This window comes from Lontra canadensis, unplaced genomic scaffold (genome assembly GCF_010015895.1).
Source record: "Lontra canadensis isolate GAN:19392208 unplaced genomic scaffold, GSC_riverotter_1.0 scaffold29, whole genome shotgun sequence".
Taxonomy (NCBI): domain Eukaryota; kingdom Metazoa; phylum Chordata; class Mammalia; order Carnivora; family Mustelidae; genus Lontra; species Lontra canadensis.
Window position 1 is genome coordinate 2,265,390 of NW_022631023.1, and position 16,343 is coordinate 2,281,732.

General features: G+C 59.0%; 1 protein-coding gene across 1 annotated transcript in view; it reads right to left on the reverse strand.

Annotated features, from left to right (window-relative positions):
* AGPAT3 (1-acylglycerol-3-phosphate O-acyltransferase 3) overlaps positions 1–15,972 on the reverse strand; it is an 80,795-nt gene extending 64,823 nt beyond the window's left edge. The window contains exon 1 of the mRNA XM_032865224.1: positions 15,844–15,972. The gene's annotated coding sequence lies outside the window, so the exon portion shown is untranslated. The remainder of the gene's footprint in view (positions 1–15,843) is intronic.
* Positions 15,973–16,343: the final 371 nt, after the last annotated feature.

Below are 16,343 nucleotides of genomic sequence, written 5' to 3' on the forward strand. Positions count from 1 at the left end.
ACGGAGATCACAAGCAGGCAGAGAGGCAGGCAGAGCGGAGGAGGGAAGCAGGCTCCCCGCTGAGCAGAGAGCCCAATGCGGACCTCGATCCCAGGACCCTGAGATCATGACCTGAGCCGAAGGCAGAGGCTTAACCCACTGAGCCCCCAGGCGCCCCAAAATAATAATAATTTTAAAAAGGCAACAAAAAGATGTTTGGGAAAATCTCCATATGTTTAGAAATGCAAAACAGTTATCAATGGTGAAAAAAATTTACGTATTTAAAAATCCACTGAATGGAACAGTAACAAAGGATTTCCTGTCACAACTTATAAAGGCTTAAACAGTCCAGATCATCGATCATCACGGAGGGGTGACACCTAAGTGCACGGCAGGAAATTTTAAGAGGCTGAAAACAAAGGAGACAGAATACAACTCACGAAGTTAGAGAAACAAAAAGCACAGGAAAAAGGAAATAATTTAAAAAGCAGAAATTAATGAACTAAAAACTGTACAGAAAGCCAGGAAGTTGGCTCTTTGAAAGGATCGATGAAACTGACAGAGTTTTGACAAGAGGAACAAGACTGAGGAAGAGACGCATGAATAATGTTGGGAAAAGAGCCCAGTGCTGCGGGGTTTCTGAGACCCCGGGGCTTGAGAAGCAGCGGTCAGGGAACAGACTTCCAACGAAGCCGAAAGGACAAAGTCCTGGGAAGAGTAATTGACAAGAAGCTTAAGGAGACGAAAACCCAAACAGCCACAGCCAGGACGGCCACCTCTGCACGCGGCGGGCGACTGGGCAGCGGCTGTGGAACCGGACGACACGTCTCCATCCAAAGCAGTGGCACCAGACAGCAGCCCGCGAGCGTGGGAGAGACACGGGGCAGGATGTTAGTGATTCTGCAGGTGCCCGGCAGTTGGGGGCCGCTGCTCCTGCTCAGAGGCCACCCACCGGGGACATTGGCACCCCCGTGCCAGGCTCTGGTGATTTGGGTTGTGAAGGGGACAGGGGAGGGGACGGCAGATGCGGGAACGAGAGAGACGGCGCACACGGTCAGCGCAGCGGGGTGTCCACGGTCCAGGTGGGACCTCAGCCGGGGGCAGTGACCGCACAGGACACGTGGCCACACAGGCTCGCTTAGACCAGGAAGCGCAGGTGCTTCTCCCAGAGGGGCAGCAAGAATGCAGGGGCAGCCGGAGGGGCCGGGGTCCCGCACCACTGTGTGTTCTCCATCTGGAAGCGTAATTGCTGACAAAGGCCACTACCTACATCACCTGCCCTCAAACGTTCCCATGACAGAGAGAGAGGGGGGATGGACAGGGTGGGGGAGGGGAAGGAGGGACGGAGGGGGTCACCGACTGCACTTGGGGCCTGGTCCCCAGCCCTGGAGACTATTTGGGGAGGTTCATGAAGGCTCTGATCAGGGTCACAGATGCCTGGGGACAGTGGTGACCAATGAGTCAGAGGTGCCTCTTCTAGGAGACAGAGCCAAAGGCTGCTGCGGGGAAGTCCCCAGGACCCAGCTGGCCCTCCTGCAGGTGGCTTGCAGAGACTCCAAAACCAGGCCAGCGGGGTCCCAGGGACTTCCGACCATCAGCTTGCGGTCTGCTGGCCATGCTGTCCTGGGGCCGTCTGCCCAGGGACGCCCAGGACTCCAGGGTCCCAGCACCTGCAGGAGGCAGAGCCACCGGCCAGGAGGGAAGAAGATACGACCTCCTTTGTGTCACGGCTGCCCAGTCCAGTGCAAGTCAGGGCTTCTCCCCACAGATCCCACCACAGCGGGGGGCCGGCTGGCCCTTCATGCCTCTGGGGCCTTCGTGCGGGTGTGGCTCCTGGGGCCAGCGTCAGCCCCTAGCTGGCCCAGGGCCACTCGGTGTCTGCTCCCGTGGCACAGACACACATGGTCTGTGCGACAAGGGAGAGCCTGTGTCCAGGGCCCGGGCCTGGGAGGCAGCTTGGCGGCCGGTCTGCTGTCCCCAAGGCCCCAAGGCTAGAGGTGACAGGAGGAGCTGGGGGGCAGCTTCCCACAGCCCAGCCGGAGCACGGGCAGAGGCGGCTTGGACCACCGCACACTTGTGGCCGGAGAAACCCGCTGGCCCTCCGCGAAGGAGGTGCCCACACAGAACATTACGGGAGCGCAGCCGCCCATGAGAGGCACCCGGGAAGACTCGGTCTGCCTTGTCAACCCAGCGCAACCCCGGGGAGGCGTGGGGCTCCCACCCCCGCCTCTCTCAGGCGCACCTGCCACAGGCAAGCACGGCCCCCTGTCTCCTAGTGTAGACGCATCCCCAGCATTTCCACAGTGGAAGACAGACATAGCCTTTAAAATTCTGGGTGTGGACTCGCTCCACGGTCCCCGTCTACACGGTGTGGGAGCCGCTACAGGATACTTTACTAAGAAGAGCAAACCCACTGGGCGGTCGGTATCGGCCAGACCCGCCGTGAGCATTTCCCGTGGAACAGGCCCGCTTGCACGGGGACGCACAGGGTCCGGCGGGCCGACACACACGAGCCTCGCCCCCCTCGCTCTGGGGCTGCGGGTCTCAGAGACGAGGGGCCGCCCGCCCCCGCCCTGTGCAGCTCCCGGGAACCAGGACCAGCGCCGTCTAGCGGGAACAGGACGTGCGCCGCAGAGGCAAGGCCCTCCAATTTCACATTCTCCCGCGGCCACATTAAGAAAGCCACAAGAAACAGGCAAAAATCATGTAGTCATAGTTTATTTAACCCAAATAGTCCAAAATAGTGTCATTTCAACCTCTGATCAATATAAAAGAACATGACGGAGACATTTCACATCCCTTTTTTTTGTACTGTCTTCAAGTGGATGCACCTTTCACCGTGAGAACACATCGAAATCAGAGTGGGCCGCCTCCAGCGTGACCCCGTGGGACGTGACCCCCGTGGGATGTGGCCCCCAGGGGACGTGGCCTCGGGCACTACCTCAGGCAGCATGAGGTCAGATATGACACACGCTTAGGATTGTCTTCCGCCCACTTCCCTTTTCCATGTACATGGTTTTTAGAAGCTTTTAGTTTCACTAGTTTTCTTGCTTCGACTGTGTCTGTGATGAGTTCTTTCCTCCGCTGGTTCACAGGCTCAGGGGTTCGATGTTTTATGTGTTTTCTTTTCCTAATCATTGCCTAATTTAAAAAAAAAGCAACTCATTCTTGGAAATACAATATAATCACACGTTACGGAATTAGATAAAATTATTAAACACTTCCGATTTCCTTGTTCTTCTATAAAACTTGGGAGAAGAGAAAACCAACCTCTTACTGGAAATAAATGCGTAATAAACAACAAAGAATAAAGGACGAGTAATCGTCATTGGTCCCTTTTCAAGTTCCTTCTTTTCCTAAAACTGTTCCTGTTTCGGCCGGGCGTCCCGCCGCTGGCCATGGCCTGGACCCTGCGAGGCGCCACTGCCCAGGGAGCGTGTCCCCAGGGATGCGGCATTCAGTGACTTCCGTGGGAGGTGGGACGCAAGGAGGTGAACCAAGGCAGGATCCCACGTGGACGGCAGGCTCGGCGGTAGCCTGTCTGACCCCGCAGGGTCCATGGCCCCCACCAGCACGGACACCGCCGCTGAGGGAGGAGGGACACGCGCTTTCCAGGATTACGCTCCCGCATGAGCTCAGAGGCTGGGGGCCACGAACAGGCCGCCCCAGCACGTGCGCCCGGCACGACAGGTCTCGTCCAGAACGCGCCTCGCTGCACACGGCCGAACGGTTCCCTCCTAATCCACCCAAATCCCGGCAGTAATCAGGGCTTTCCAAGAGCTCCTGGCAAATAAAGATAGCTCGTGCTTACAGGTGCAATCGCGTCCTCCCCGGATTCACACACAGAGGACCTGCCCCCCAGGGCCTCGGAAGGATCCACATCCAGAAACAGGGTCAGAGCAGACGTCGCTGTGAAGATGAGGTCACCAGGGTGGGCCCTGATCTCAGGACACAGAAACACACTTGTGGGAAGGGCACCACGTGGACAGAAATGGGGAAGACGGTCGCCAGCCACACAAGGACAGACACCGGGACACAACCTCCCTCCTGGCCCCCAGAGGAAACCGACCCCACAAACGTCTTGGTTTTGGACTTCCAGCCTCCAGAACTGTGACCAAATACTGCTGTCACTTGAGCCACTCGGTTACACAGCCCTCAACAGGCCAGCAGGCCTACGTGACAAACCATAGCATTTACAAGCAGCCTCTTTCTCGTTTCCGTTCTCTCTCCCTGTGTGCCCCCCACTACCCCAACAGCCCCGGAACAACCTTTCCAGCTGCGCACAGACAACACCCTGCTAAGTGTCACGCGGGTCACACCTAACATGTGTGGGTGGCCGCCACCTGCTCCCCGTGTCTGCACACGAGGGAGGCCTGGTGCCTCTTGCTCCCACGGGCCCGCTGCCCCCCTTCCCTGGTGCAGGTTTGAGCGGGAATTAAAGCCCCAGTGTTCCATAAACTGTCCTGCCATCTGCATGATTGCGAATTTCGAGGTTCGTCTTCAAAAGGCCACAGGCGTAGGTGTGACCCCCACACACCCACAATAAGCAAACTGTGACAAAAGGGAACCATGCACACGGCAAGAAGGCTGCAGCCCCAGAGGCTTGGGGTCCACACGGCCTCACAGCTCCCACTCGCACCCGAGAGGCAGCAACAGAACCACTCAAGCGCAGAGGGACAGGTGCCCTACCTGTCCCCTCCCAGCAGCCATGCAGCTGCCCCATGGGAGCTCGTCCACGCGTAGGCCAGGCCACTACGGTCTGGCCACTGGCTTTCCGAGAGAAGAGACACTGCTCTGGGATGTGCTGAGCCAGGAAATGATCCCGCAGCAGGGAAAATCAGAAGTTGGCACGGCCACGTCGCCCTGCTCTGGGGTGACATGCAGACACCCCGTTTTGGTGCGGGCTGGGGGAACAGCTCTGCCGTGCTCCAGAGACCTGCCAGGCCCGGGCGAGACATGCGTGGCAATGCCAACACACTCCCCCAGCCACGGACAAAAGCCACCCTCATCCCCCACTCCACCGGGGGCAAAGCAGGGAGAAGCCGGCGCCGGGGGACAGACACGCTGGGGTGCTGGTGACCCGGCCCGGCTGGAACGCGCCCGTGCGGAGCTCAGGCCTGGCTTCTAGGTTCTACTTTCATTCCCCCTTCCCGACGAGGCACCCACCAGCCTGAGTCACCTTCCACGTGCTCTGGTCCAGGGGCAGCCCAGCCACGACCACGGCACAACGCCCTCGGTGACGCTGCTTCTCCGACACACGTGTGGTGACGCAGGGACATCTCTTCAGCAGCGCGTGCCCGCGGCACAGCCCGTGGGGTCAAGGCCAGCCCTCGCCGTCTTCACCAGCGACAAGGGCAAACGGCACGGTCAGCGGCCCAGTGTGAGCTAGAGACGGGGCCACAGAGACCGTGTGCAGGGTGTGACCGTGTGTTAGAAGCGCGTGTGTGTGCGTCCTAACTCAGACGCGGGTCGGGGAGCCACCGCGAGGACGGGAGCAGAGCGCAGCAGGGAGGCCTTTGGGCTACGGGAGTGAATCCGGCAGCGCCTGGAGGGGGTTGGCAGCGGGGGTTCCCCAGTGAGTGGCTGGGGGAGGGCGAGGTTCGCAGGGGAAAGCGGGTCCCCAGCAGGGCCTGGGGGGACGGAGGGAGGGCCGGGGGTGCCGGTGGAACGGACCTGAAAGGGCCCGCTAAGCCCCGGCGCACACCGGAGAGGCCATGTGGAAAGTGCGGGGCTGAGAACCAGAGCCGGGCGGGGTCTCCACACAGCGCGAAGACAGCCTCAGAAGAGCCTGGAAATAACCCTGTTCTAGGTGCCGAACAGGCTTTCCTCTCTCTTCGATTCCAGTCCCCAAACCCACGCGAGGGATCCACCCCCGCCCCCGTGGACGTCGGCGTCGTCTGTCTTAAAACGCCAGCTGTCCCCATGGGCACCACGTCCCGCGTCCGGACGGCAGCCCTCAGCGGGCCTACACGCCCCGCCCCCCGGATCACAGCCGTCCACCGGGGACTCTGCTGGCTCTCGGACAGCGGAGATCACCTCAGCCGCGTGGATGGCACAGGCGCCAACAGAAAGCTGGTCACCGAGGACAGATTCTGTCACATTTTGCAGCTGCGTCTGAAACGCGTCATAGCGCTTGACAAGGGTGAGTTGGTGGGGGGTGGGGTCGTCTCGGCTTAGACCCCGGAGAGCACAGGGGTCTTCCCGGGTGATCTCAGTCTTCAGGCGCACCTAAGTCTGCCACGTTCTCTCCCGTCCCGCTGTTGGCGAACCTTCTCCTTGGTCAGTGACACCTTTAGAAGTCCCTGCTTGAGTCCAGAAAATTAACCCAGGGGCACCTGGGGGCCTCCGTTGGTTGAGCGTCTGACTCCTGGTTTCGGCTCAGGTCAGGATTTCAGGGTCCTGAGCTCGAACCCACTGTCAGGCTCCACAGGGAGCCTGCCTGACCCCCCAGCTCTGGTTCTGATTCTCTCTCTGCCTGCTGCTTCCCCGGCGGCGCACTCCCTCTCCCTCGCTCTCGAATAAATAAATAAGTCTTTTATTTATTATTTTTTTTAGACTTTTATTTATTTATTTGACAGACAGAGATCACAAGCAGGCAGAGAGGCAGGCAGAGAGACAGAGGAGGAAGCAGGCTCCCCGCTGAGCAGAGAGCCCGATGTGGGGCTCGATCCCAGGACCCTGAGATCATGACCTGAGCCGAAGGCAGAGGCTTAATCCACTGAGCCACCCAGGTGCCCCAATAAATAAGTCTTTTAAAAGAAAGAAAAATTGACCTCACACAGCGCCCCCAGATCAGTCCCACTCCGGGGCTCTGGCCAGCCAAGCCTCCCCAGGGAGATTTGCAGGAACCCACAGACACAGCCCCCCAGAACTATCCAAATTTGCACACGAGACGGCAGGAAAGCGGTGAGATTCAACCCTCCAGAAATGCAGACTTTGGTATCCATGCAACTGTCACGATCGTATCGTCGCTACTGTTGGTTGGTGCTGTTAGTGGCCGTGTGCAAAGTGTTTGGCAATAACAGAGGACACTGAAGTCCACGCAAGCAACAGACACTGAGCGAGAAAGCGGCAGATTTGGAAGGAACAGAGAATGTTCTTTTTTAAAGATTTACTTATCGGAGCGAGAGAGAGCGTGTGCACACGTCACACGAGTGGGGGGAGGCAGGAGGGGGGGGAGGGAGAAAGACGATCCCCGGCAGACTCCGCACCCAGCGCAGAGCCGGACGTGGGGCTCGTTCTCACGACCCCGAGATCACGACCTGGGCCGAAACAAGGAGTCGGGTGCTTGACCGACCAAACCACCCAGATGCCCCGAAGAAAATGAAAAGTTCCAGGAGCTGGTGCCACAGCAGACAAGGCGGGGACAAGGGCAGGAGGCAGCACAAAATGACAGAGAGAGAAGCGGCTCGAGCAAGGACGAAGGGGCTGGAGGCTGGGGGGGTCATCGGGCAGCGCTCGACGAACCAACAGCTGGAATTTCTCCCAAATTCTAGAAGGACACAACCCTTTATCTCCAGGAAGCAGGATGAGTGAGAAGAAAGCCCCTGCGGGTTGGCTGGAAGGGGGCCAGAGGGAGGGAGCACAGAGCGGCTGGAGAGAACCGGACAGGGGCATGGGAGGCCAGCTGGCATGACGGCCATCTCCCTGGGGCGCCACTGCGTCAGCCAGGGCACAGCGACGTGACACCATCCAAGTGTCAGAAACGGCCGCACACTCAGCGCACACTCAGCGCCTCTGCCCACAGCAGCCAGAGCCAAGGTCGGTAACACAAAGGTGACCTGAAATCGCCGCGCTCAGAAGTGAAAGCCCTTCTGCTTCACTCATGGGTGTCACTCCCGGGTCACAGGAGAACCAGGACCCTGGAAAGCGCTCAGACTGGGCAGGGACAGGACCGCAGCCCAAACACACGGCACACGACACAGCAGAGCTGGGGAGCCTGAAGTCTGAGGACAGAAATCAAGAAGCTATGCTCGGAGAAGTAATAAAGACTTGTAAAAAGTAATAACGAGACAACTCAGTAACCTGGAAAGAGACACTGGATGAACCCCAAGGAGCACGTCAGACAGGAAGGCACAGCACCCAGGGACCGGAGCCGCCGGACCCGCCCGGGCTCCTCACCAACCGCAGGACAGGACCAGAGAGAAACCTGTGCTACGAGGAGGCAAGGAAACAGAAAAGCGAAAATAGCTTTAAAAGTGAAAGGGAACTTCACATCCCATCGAGATCTGAAAACCGAGAAAATACCAGGACCTTTGCACCAAGAAGCAGAGAACATGAATGAAACAAACCACGTTCAGGCGGGATTGGAAACTGACGGATCCGGGGCTCGTGAAGACAAAGAACCAGGACGTCACCACGGGTCCACACAGACGCCCTGCGGGGACCAGAAGCGACATAAAACACACACGATCTCGGTCTCACGGAAGCTCCACCACACAGCACGGAGAGAGGCCACACCACCCGACTCAACGTCAGGAGACGGGCATCGTCCAGACGCCAGAGCTCTCGGGGACAGGGTGTGATAAAGGACGATCATGAGCCAAAGCCACTTTGGACACAGGAGCAGACAATTCCCCACAAATTAGCACAAACCGACCCAACGCAGTAACGTAGCAAGAAATAACAGAGCCCGGCCACGCTGGGATATCTCCAGGGAGGCAGGGAAGGACCCACGTACCTCACCGAGTTAACAGACAAATGGAAAAACCGTGCATGATCCACTCAATACATGTGGAAAAAAAGGCTTCGTAAAACATTTTCAGCAAAATATTCTTAGAAACAAGACAACTGGGGCGCCTGGGTGGCTCCGTGGGTTAAGCTTCTGCCTTCGGCTCAGGTCATGACCCCAGGGTCCTGGGATCGGGCCCCGCATCGGGCTCTCTGCTCAGCGGGCAGCCTGCTTCCCCCTCTCTCTCTGTCTGCCTCTCTGCCTCCTTGTGATCTCTGTCAAATTAATTAATCAATTAAAAAAAAAAAAGAAAAGAAAGAAAATCCTAAACGTCTACAAATAAATGACAGAAAATGGAGACTGGTAAGGTGACCAACGAGCAAAGCGATACCCAAAACCAAATACATTTCTCCTCAATGCTGACAAGGAGTTAAAAAATAAATTTTCAGTAAAAAATAAAACTTAAAAACGTCACTTAGAAAAGGGACAGAAGTCGTTAAGGCAGGCTGAGGGACATGGGGGAGCCCGCCGGGAGGCCAGGGGTGGCCTGCAGCGACAGAGACTCAGGCCAGAGCCACAGCAGGAAGACCAGCCCCTGATGGTGGAAAAGTCCTCCCAGCTCCTCTCCACGGTCGTGCGCTTTCTGTCGAAATCCAGACAGTTTTCCACCAGGCCTCAGTGGCCGGCTTTAAGCCCTAACCCAGAGCCGCGACCGGCAGGGCTGGCCAGCTGCTCCCGAGGCCCTGCGGGGAGGCCAAGCAGACGCAGCGACCAGAGGGACGGAGAACCAGACAGAAGAGGCCCGGACACGCGGCCGCAGTGCCACCAGGTGGGCCAGGAAAGACGGCCGCGCTGAGGATGGTGTGGACAAGCGGGGCTCCCGGGGGGACAGAAGAGCACTGGGCTCCCCGCTTCTCACCTACAAAGTCAGCTCTGGGGGAGGCAGGGCCTCCGGGTGGAAGGCACAGCTCAGGCTTCCACAAGAGAGTGCGGGGGAGTGCCCCAGGGTGGGGAAGGACTGCTCAGCACCTTGGGAAAGCCCCCGCCTGTGGGCGGGGCCCCAGGAGAGCCGGCCTTTCTAGTCATCCGGAAGGGAGAAGGCCCGAGGCACGCACGCGCACGTGAGCGCGAGAAAACAATGGGAGGTGCAGGACCCCAGGTAAGGCACAGGTAAGGTCTGCAGGGAAGGACCTCAGAGGGGAACGCGGGCGGGTGGTCTGTGCAGGGAGGTGCTCAGCGGCATCTAGCAGGAAATGCAAACAAGGTCACGACCAGACAGGACATGGTGCATCCGTTCCCTCTGCGAGAGCTCAGGACAGCCTCAAGAGTTCGAGAGCAGGAGGGTCCCTGTCCCGCGGCTGGTGCAGCATGGGACATGCATGGGGGAAACAGCCAGGGCTGAGGGGAGGGCTCCAGTGCCAGAGCCTCACCTCCTGGTGGCTGCACCTGCAGCCGGAGGCTGGTCGGCCAACACGGGTCGGGGTCAAGAGTGCCATCTGGCCTCGGGGCACATTCTGTAAACATCCTTCGCAGACATCTCCGCACAGACTTGAGGCGCCCCCCCCCCCCACGCACGTGTAGACGCTCGGAGTTCCCGTCTTTCCCCTGACACGGACTCTCGGTGCCGTCTTCTCTCCCCTTCCCTGCGCCGTCAGAGAACCCCCACCCTGTTTCCAGCAGCCGTGCCTGAGATGGACAACAATATCTGGGGTTTTCATCGGCACGTGATGGATTTCCGTCACCCGGCGTTTTTGCTTCTCGTGCATTTTGTCCTCGTTTCATGAGCTCAGTTACTTTATGTCAAAAATTAAACCAATGTCTTAGACCAGATGTCGTAAGAATTGCCGCCTGTGAGCTGAATTCGGGCGCAACATTTTTTATTCAGCGTGCACTTTGTTAGAAATAAATAACTGCATATAAAAACCCAGATTCCTGCCTCGTCCTAGCAGAACAAAAATCTGCTTCCACGTCCTGCATCTACCTGGCCATGTCGGCTGGGGGTCATGCTGACTGGGGGTCAATGGCCGGGGTGAGTGCTCAGCGCTGGGGGTCAGCACTGGGGGGGTCAGTGCCAGGGTCCAGCGAGCACGCCCAAGAGAAGAGGCCTTGGCCGTCACTCTTGTCCCCGTAGCTGTCCCCCTCTGTCTCACACCTGCCCTTCCCCTGGCTCTCCTTGCTGCCTGGCCTGTCAGACTCTATATTCACAACTTTATGCAGTTTTATTTACCGAAAAAGAAATGTTTGTACCCAAGAACTCCCTGCACTATAAGGAAAAGCAGTGAGGGGCACACAGCTGTTGGAGCCCTGGGAAAACGCCGCACTCGCCCAGGCCAGGGTGACCTGCGGCTGTCACTGCGTTTTCGAACACGTTTGCTAGAACCTGTTGACAGCCCGCCGCCCCTTGACTCACTCCTGAAAACAGTGATTAACGTGTGCCAACGTGCGTGTGCTCAGACCTCCACGACCATCTGGAAGCCCCTGGTTCTTTCCTAGCCCCGGACACTGCGTTGCCGGGTCCCAGCTCACCGCCAGGCCTGGTGGAGAAGACCCGAGGTAGCCACGTGGCTTTTTCTAAAACTAAAACAATCACCACCCAGCCGAGCGTTATCAACGCTGGAGGACTGTTCACCGCGTCCTTCCACTTTTGTGGAAGTCACTGAACGCTGCCTGGGAGACAGTCATGGGGCCCGGACACTCGGACCCCTTCAAGGGAGAACCTGCCAGACGGCAGCAATGGGTCCTCCACGGGGGGCTGGGCCTGAGGGACCCCGGGCTCCCGGGTGGGGGCAGTCCCGGCTGGAGGACCCCGGCAAGACTTTCTCAGCGCGGCAGGAGAGGTCCCGCCTCGCCAGGCCTCCGCCATCTGGTCTCCTCTCACCGCATCAGACCAGCATGGTGGCCCCAGGACCCCCCAGCGTCCCCCCTGTGCCCCTCAGTCCCCACAGCCTCTCTCCCAGCCAGCCTCCTGCACCTCTCTTTTTGGCACCTGCTTTCTACATCCCCAAACCAATGCACTCCCCACGTAAGAATTGCCTCTGGCTCGTTTCGGCAAAAACGGCTTCGCCAGGTAGACCAGCTGCCGGACCTCACTGAACGTGGGGGTTACGTCTCTTCCTAGGAAAAGGCACGTTCATTCAACAGCTCTCGTCAGACTTGGACAGTGGTCTCCAGTCGAAACCAGTCCACGGGACGCCGGACCAACACCGGTGCACTCCCGACGCGCGACCCAGCACAGCCCTTCATCTCGCTCCCACCAAGCGCACAAGGCAGCGGAGTTCGCACGGATTTACGTGACCTGACCCTCCCCCGTGCAACATCATATCTAGCATGTATCTGTTTCCACCCTCTCAGATGGGGATTTCTGGTCCCTGCTCCACCGAGGGCAGCCTCCCAGAAGTAAGAAAGGTTTTAAGTGACTACTTACGTGACACCAGCCACTTAGTTTCAGAAATGTACACTTTTCACACACTGAGTTTTCTGAGCGTCCAAGTGCTCTGGGTTCCAGCAGCCCTTTGAAGTCTACATTGGTCACCTGCTAGCCGAGGGGCCTCAGCAAGCCCTTCCCCCGCTCAGTTTCTTCATCCGTGTAACGGGGAGAGGCCGCTGTCCTCACAGGGCTTTTCCCAGAAGCGAACAAGCTAATCTGCTCGTGAAACCCCTCACAGAGTGGCCATCACTGTAGCTGCTGTCACAGGACCATCTGCAAAGCCTCAGTGAGGAGGCAGGGGACACTTTTAAAGACCGCGTACGATTATAAAGTCTTCGGGTCAGCCAACAACGCGAGGAAGGAAAGGCTCCAGAGCCCAGCAGGCGCTCACCACGCGGGCACCCAAGTCGCCGCTGAGCACCACGTCCGGCTGAAGGTACTTCTCGCAGCATGCGGCGTTTTACTACTGGTCGCGGCAGGATTCATTACCATGGCTCGCTATTACTGATCTCACCCCCCACCCACTTTCAGAAAGGAATCGAGAAGGTGCACATTAATAATGCATGGCCTCCCCGAGTCGCCTGGGGACAGGCCTCTTGGCCACTGGCACGCTGCTCCCACCACGCACGCGCCCAGCCTCGGTGCTGAGTCCTATGGAAGAATGCCGCCTGTCACACATCCATCCGCCCACACCAGCATCCAGGACGTACCCTACCTGCGACCCCTCCAGCTACGCTCGGGAAGGGACAGCGATCAGATCACAGCGTCCACAGCCAGTGAGACTTTACCCTGCAGGGGAACGGGGGCCGGCCTCCCCCAACCCCTCCCGCCACCTCCCAAACGGTCACACAGATGCCCTCCCAAGATGACCACCTCTCAGACTTTGCTCCACAAAGATAATCCAAACACGGCAAATCCTGATAACTAAAAGGAAGGCTGGCCAAGGACGAACCACTCACGTGTTTGCAGTAACTGGCGATTAATGTTAAGATCATTCTGAAGGAGTTTTAGGAAGGACAGATTAAGTCACAGACATTTTGCTTTATAACTCGCAACAACTCACTTAAAGCCTCAGACATTCTTGGGTTAACCAAAAGTAAAACCCAAAAAATTTTTGAGAAATTGCTTTACAAAGTTCAGCCCAACCTTACTGTAACAGCAATTTCTCAGTAAGACTGAGCAACTGAAGTTCTTACCTTCTACAAATCATTTAAAAGGAAACAGACAAATGTAGCCACTCAGGTCCTTTGCTCTATAAATATTAATCAGCCACAACTTCTACCACTAAACTCTCAGTTCTGACAAGGCCAGGGAGGGAGGAGAGGACTGGAGGTGGACGCTACTGCTTTTGCCAGATTTTGACGGTGACAGGGGGCTGCCGCTACCCGGTGAGGGGCTCCTGGTCTACCCCTTAAGCACGCCCTCGCCTGTCTCCTGAGTAAAGTCAGGCTGGAAGTCAACAGAAGGTGTGCAATTCAAGTTAACCAGACAAGTTAACCGGACCCCTCCCCAGCACCACAAAAAAAAAAAAGAAAAAAAAATAAATAAATCTGGCTCTTCTCAACATAACTTCTGTTTTTTTATTTTCCCTGTTTACAAGGATTTCAATATTTCCCTCCTCCCTCTGATCTGACCCCAGATGAAAACGTCCGGACTTTTAGCAGATGGTGGGGTCTCAGAAGATGGGAGCCTCCGGTTCTCAGCCGTTATCTGGCCCCACCACTCTGTGACCTAACCTACAGCAGGCAGCCAGACCTCTCTTCTCCCAGGCCACTCTTTCCCAAGTTTGCAGCGTGATCAGAGAGAACACAGGCCATGGCTACGTATCAGGGTGAACTCAGTTAACATGGGAAGCAGGAGTAAAAACGGACACACCAGATCACCTTGGTGGATACACATTTTCTACCTTTCAAAATATAACACCTGCTTTGTCTGTTTCCTGGGCGCTGGCCCCACAGACCTGTGTTTGGGCGGGGAGGGGGGGGCACTCATGTAGGCGCTGAGCCCACCACGTGGGCCAGCCCAGGCCCGAGGGCACCGGCGGCACCGGCTGAAGGATCCTTCCTGTGCCTTCCCTGACCATCATACAACCCTGTCTCTCCCCCTGCTCTCGCACATGCCTCAGTTTATTGCGAAGACACAAACCTCTTGGTAGAGATTTCCCAGCTGGGCCCCCCCGCCCCCGAGTGGCATGAACAGCAAACTCTGGCCAAACATGGCCACTATGCATGCACAATGCACCAAGGCGGCTACCTCCCAGGGCCAAGAAAAGGCCCTTCCCATCCTGACTGTCAACCCCACAAGACTCTCTTTCAAACAATGTAGTCATGGAGATCCCTCCGGGTGACAGAAATGGATACAGAAGTGAGCCATAACAATCTGATTGTAAAACCTTGAGAGGGGCCCGTAGTCATGATGCTTGAGTGGGGGGAGGGGGCAACAGGAAGTGATCAAATTAGAGAATGTTCAGAACCTCACTGAGAACCCCTATGAAGCTTTGCAACAGGGAATCGTGGACCAGTAACCCCTAAAGGAGTCTGGGCCTGCAGGGGGGCAACCGGGAGCATGGGGGGGTGGGACCTTTGGGTGTGGTCCCCACACCGGTGCCCTGAGCACCAGACCAGCAGTGGTGGACTTGGGCTCCCTGGAGCAGCAGTGGTGGACTTGGGCTGCCTGGGATGACTGTCACTTCTTGGGTGGGTGGCTGCTTCCCATCCCAGACTCTCCGAAGGCCGGCGGTCCTCATTTCTCCTTCTGTTAAGATCATATTTCCTACAAAAAGGAACTTACCTGCTCAAGTGTTCCCTTAGACAAGACTGTTAATATTGTGCATTAAAAAAAAAAAAAAAAAAGGCCCAGGAAGCCATTTATAACAGCATTTTCCCTACTGCACTGAACTTCTCTCAAAGTTAAAAAAAAAACCAAAAAAAAAAACCTGCCCAATTTTTCAAGGTAGCTTCGAGTGCTAATAATAACCCTTCTTTCCGGGGTCCTGCGGTGGGTCGCGGGGGTGAGGGGGGCTCTGCCGCGGAGAGCGCTGCGATCACCGACTGACCCCATCCCTCCACCAGCGGTGGAAATTCACAGTCGGCCTTGGTCCAAACGCCAAAGTCAAATCCGAAAACTCGGCGCCCGCCGCCCCCGGCGCGCCCCACCCGCAGCCCCCCACTCCCTCGGACCGGCAAAAAGTGAAACTAAGCCTGGGCCCCGGCCTGAGCGGTCAGGGGCGAAGCACGGGGTCCCCAGCGCCCCCAGGCCAGGCAGGGGGCCCGTCGCGTCCGCGGGGTGGGGGGGAGCAGAGGGGCCCCCACAGCAGAGTCCGCGGCGGGAGGGTCGTGCCCTCCCTCAGCCCCGGCCCCGGCCCCTGCCCCGGCCCCTCCAGGGGCTCCCCCTCCCCTGGCGGCGCCCCCTCCTCCCCGCACCCCGGGCCCCCTCCCCTGGAGGCTGCAGCGGCCTGAGCAGTGCGGACGGGGAGGTATCCTGGGCCTCGGCCCGGACCGGGCACCGGGGAGGATGGGGGTTGCGGGAGGACCCGGGCCCGCGGACCACCCCCAGCGCCCACCACCCGGGTCCTCCCGCAGGCCCCGCGCCGGGCGGAGCGCAGCCGGCCCACTGCGGCGCGGAGCCAGCGGGGCCCGGGCCGGCCTCGGGTGGGGGCAGACCTCGGGCGGAGGAGCGACCTCGGGCGGCGGGGGGCGGGGGAGGGGGGAAGCGACCTCGGGCGGCAGGAGGGGGGCCCGACCTCGGCGGGGGCCGCGCCGCTCACCTGCAGCCGCCGCCACCTGCTCGTCGCGCGCGCGGCCTCGGCGTCGCCTCCGCGGCCACTCCGGCCGCTGCGCTCCGGCCCTGGGCGCGCCCGGCCCTGCGTCGGGCCTCAGCGAGTGCGGCGCCCGCCGCCCCCGGCCCCCATCCCGCCCCGCCCGGCCCGCCGCCCTCCGCCCTCGGCCGCGCCGCCCCGCCACTTCCTGTGCGCGGCGATCCCACAGTTCCGCCGGCGCGCGGGGAGGGGGGGACACGCGGGGGGGACACGCGGGGACACGCGGGGGGGCGCGCGGGGGGGCGCGGGGGGCCCGGGGGGACACGCGGGGTTGACTCGGGGGGACACGTGGGGGATGGGGGCACGTGGGGGGTGCGCGGGACAACGGGGGTCCTGGCCGGGGGAGGTGGGGACACGTGGGGGCGCCGGCGGGGAAGGGGCCCTGGCAGAGGTCGCGGAACGGACGCGCGTGAATCCGGGGCGGGGACCGGAGCCGGCGGGGCACGTGG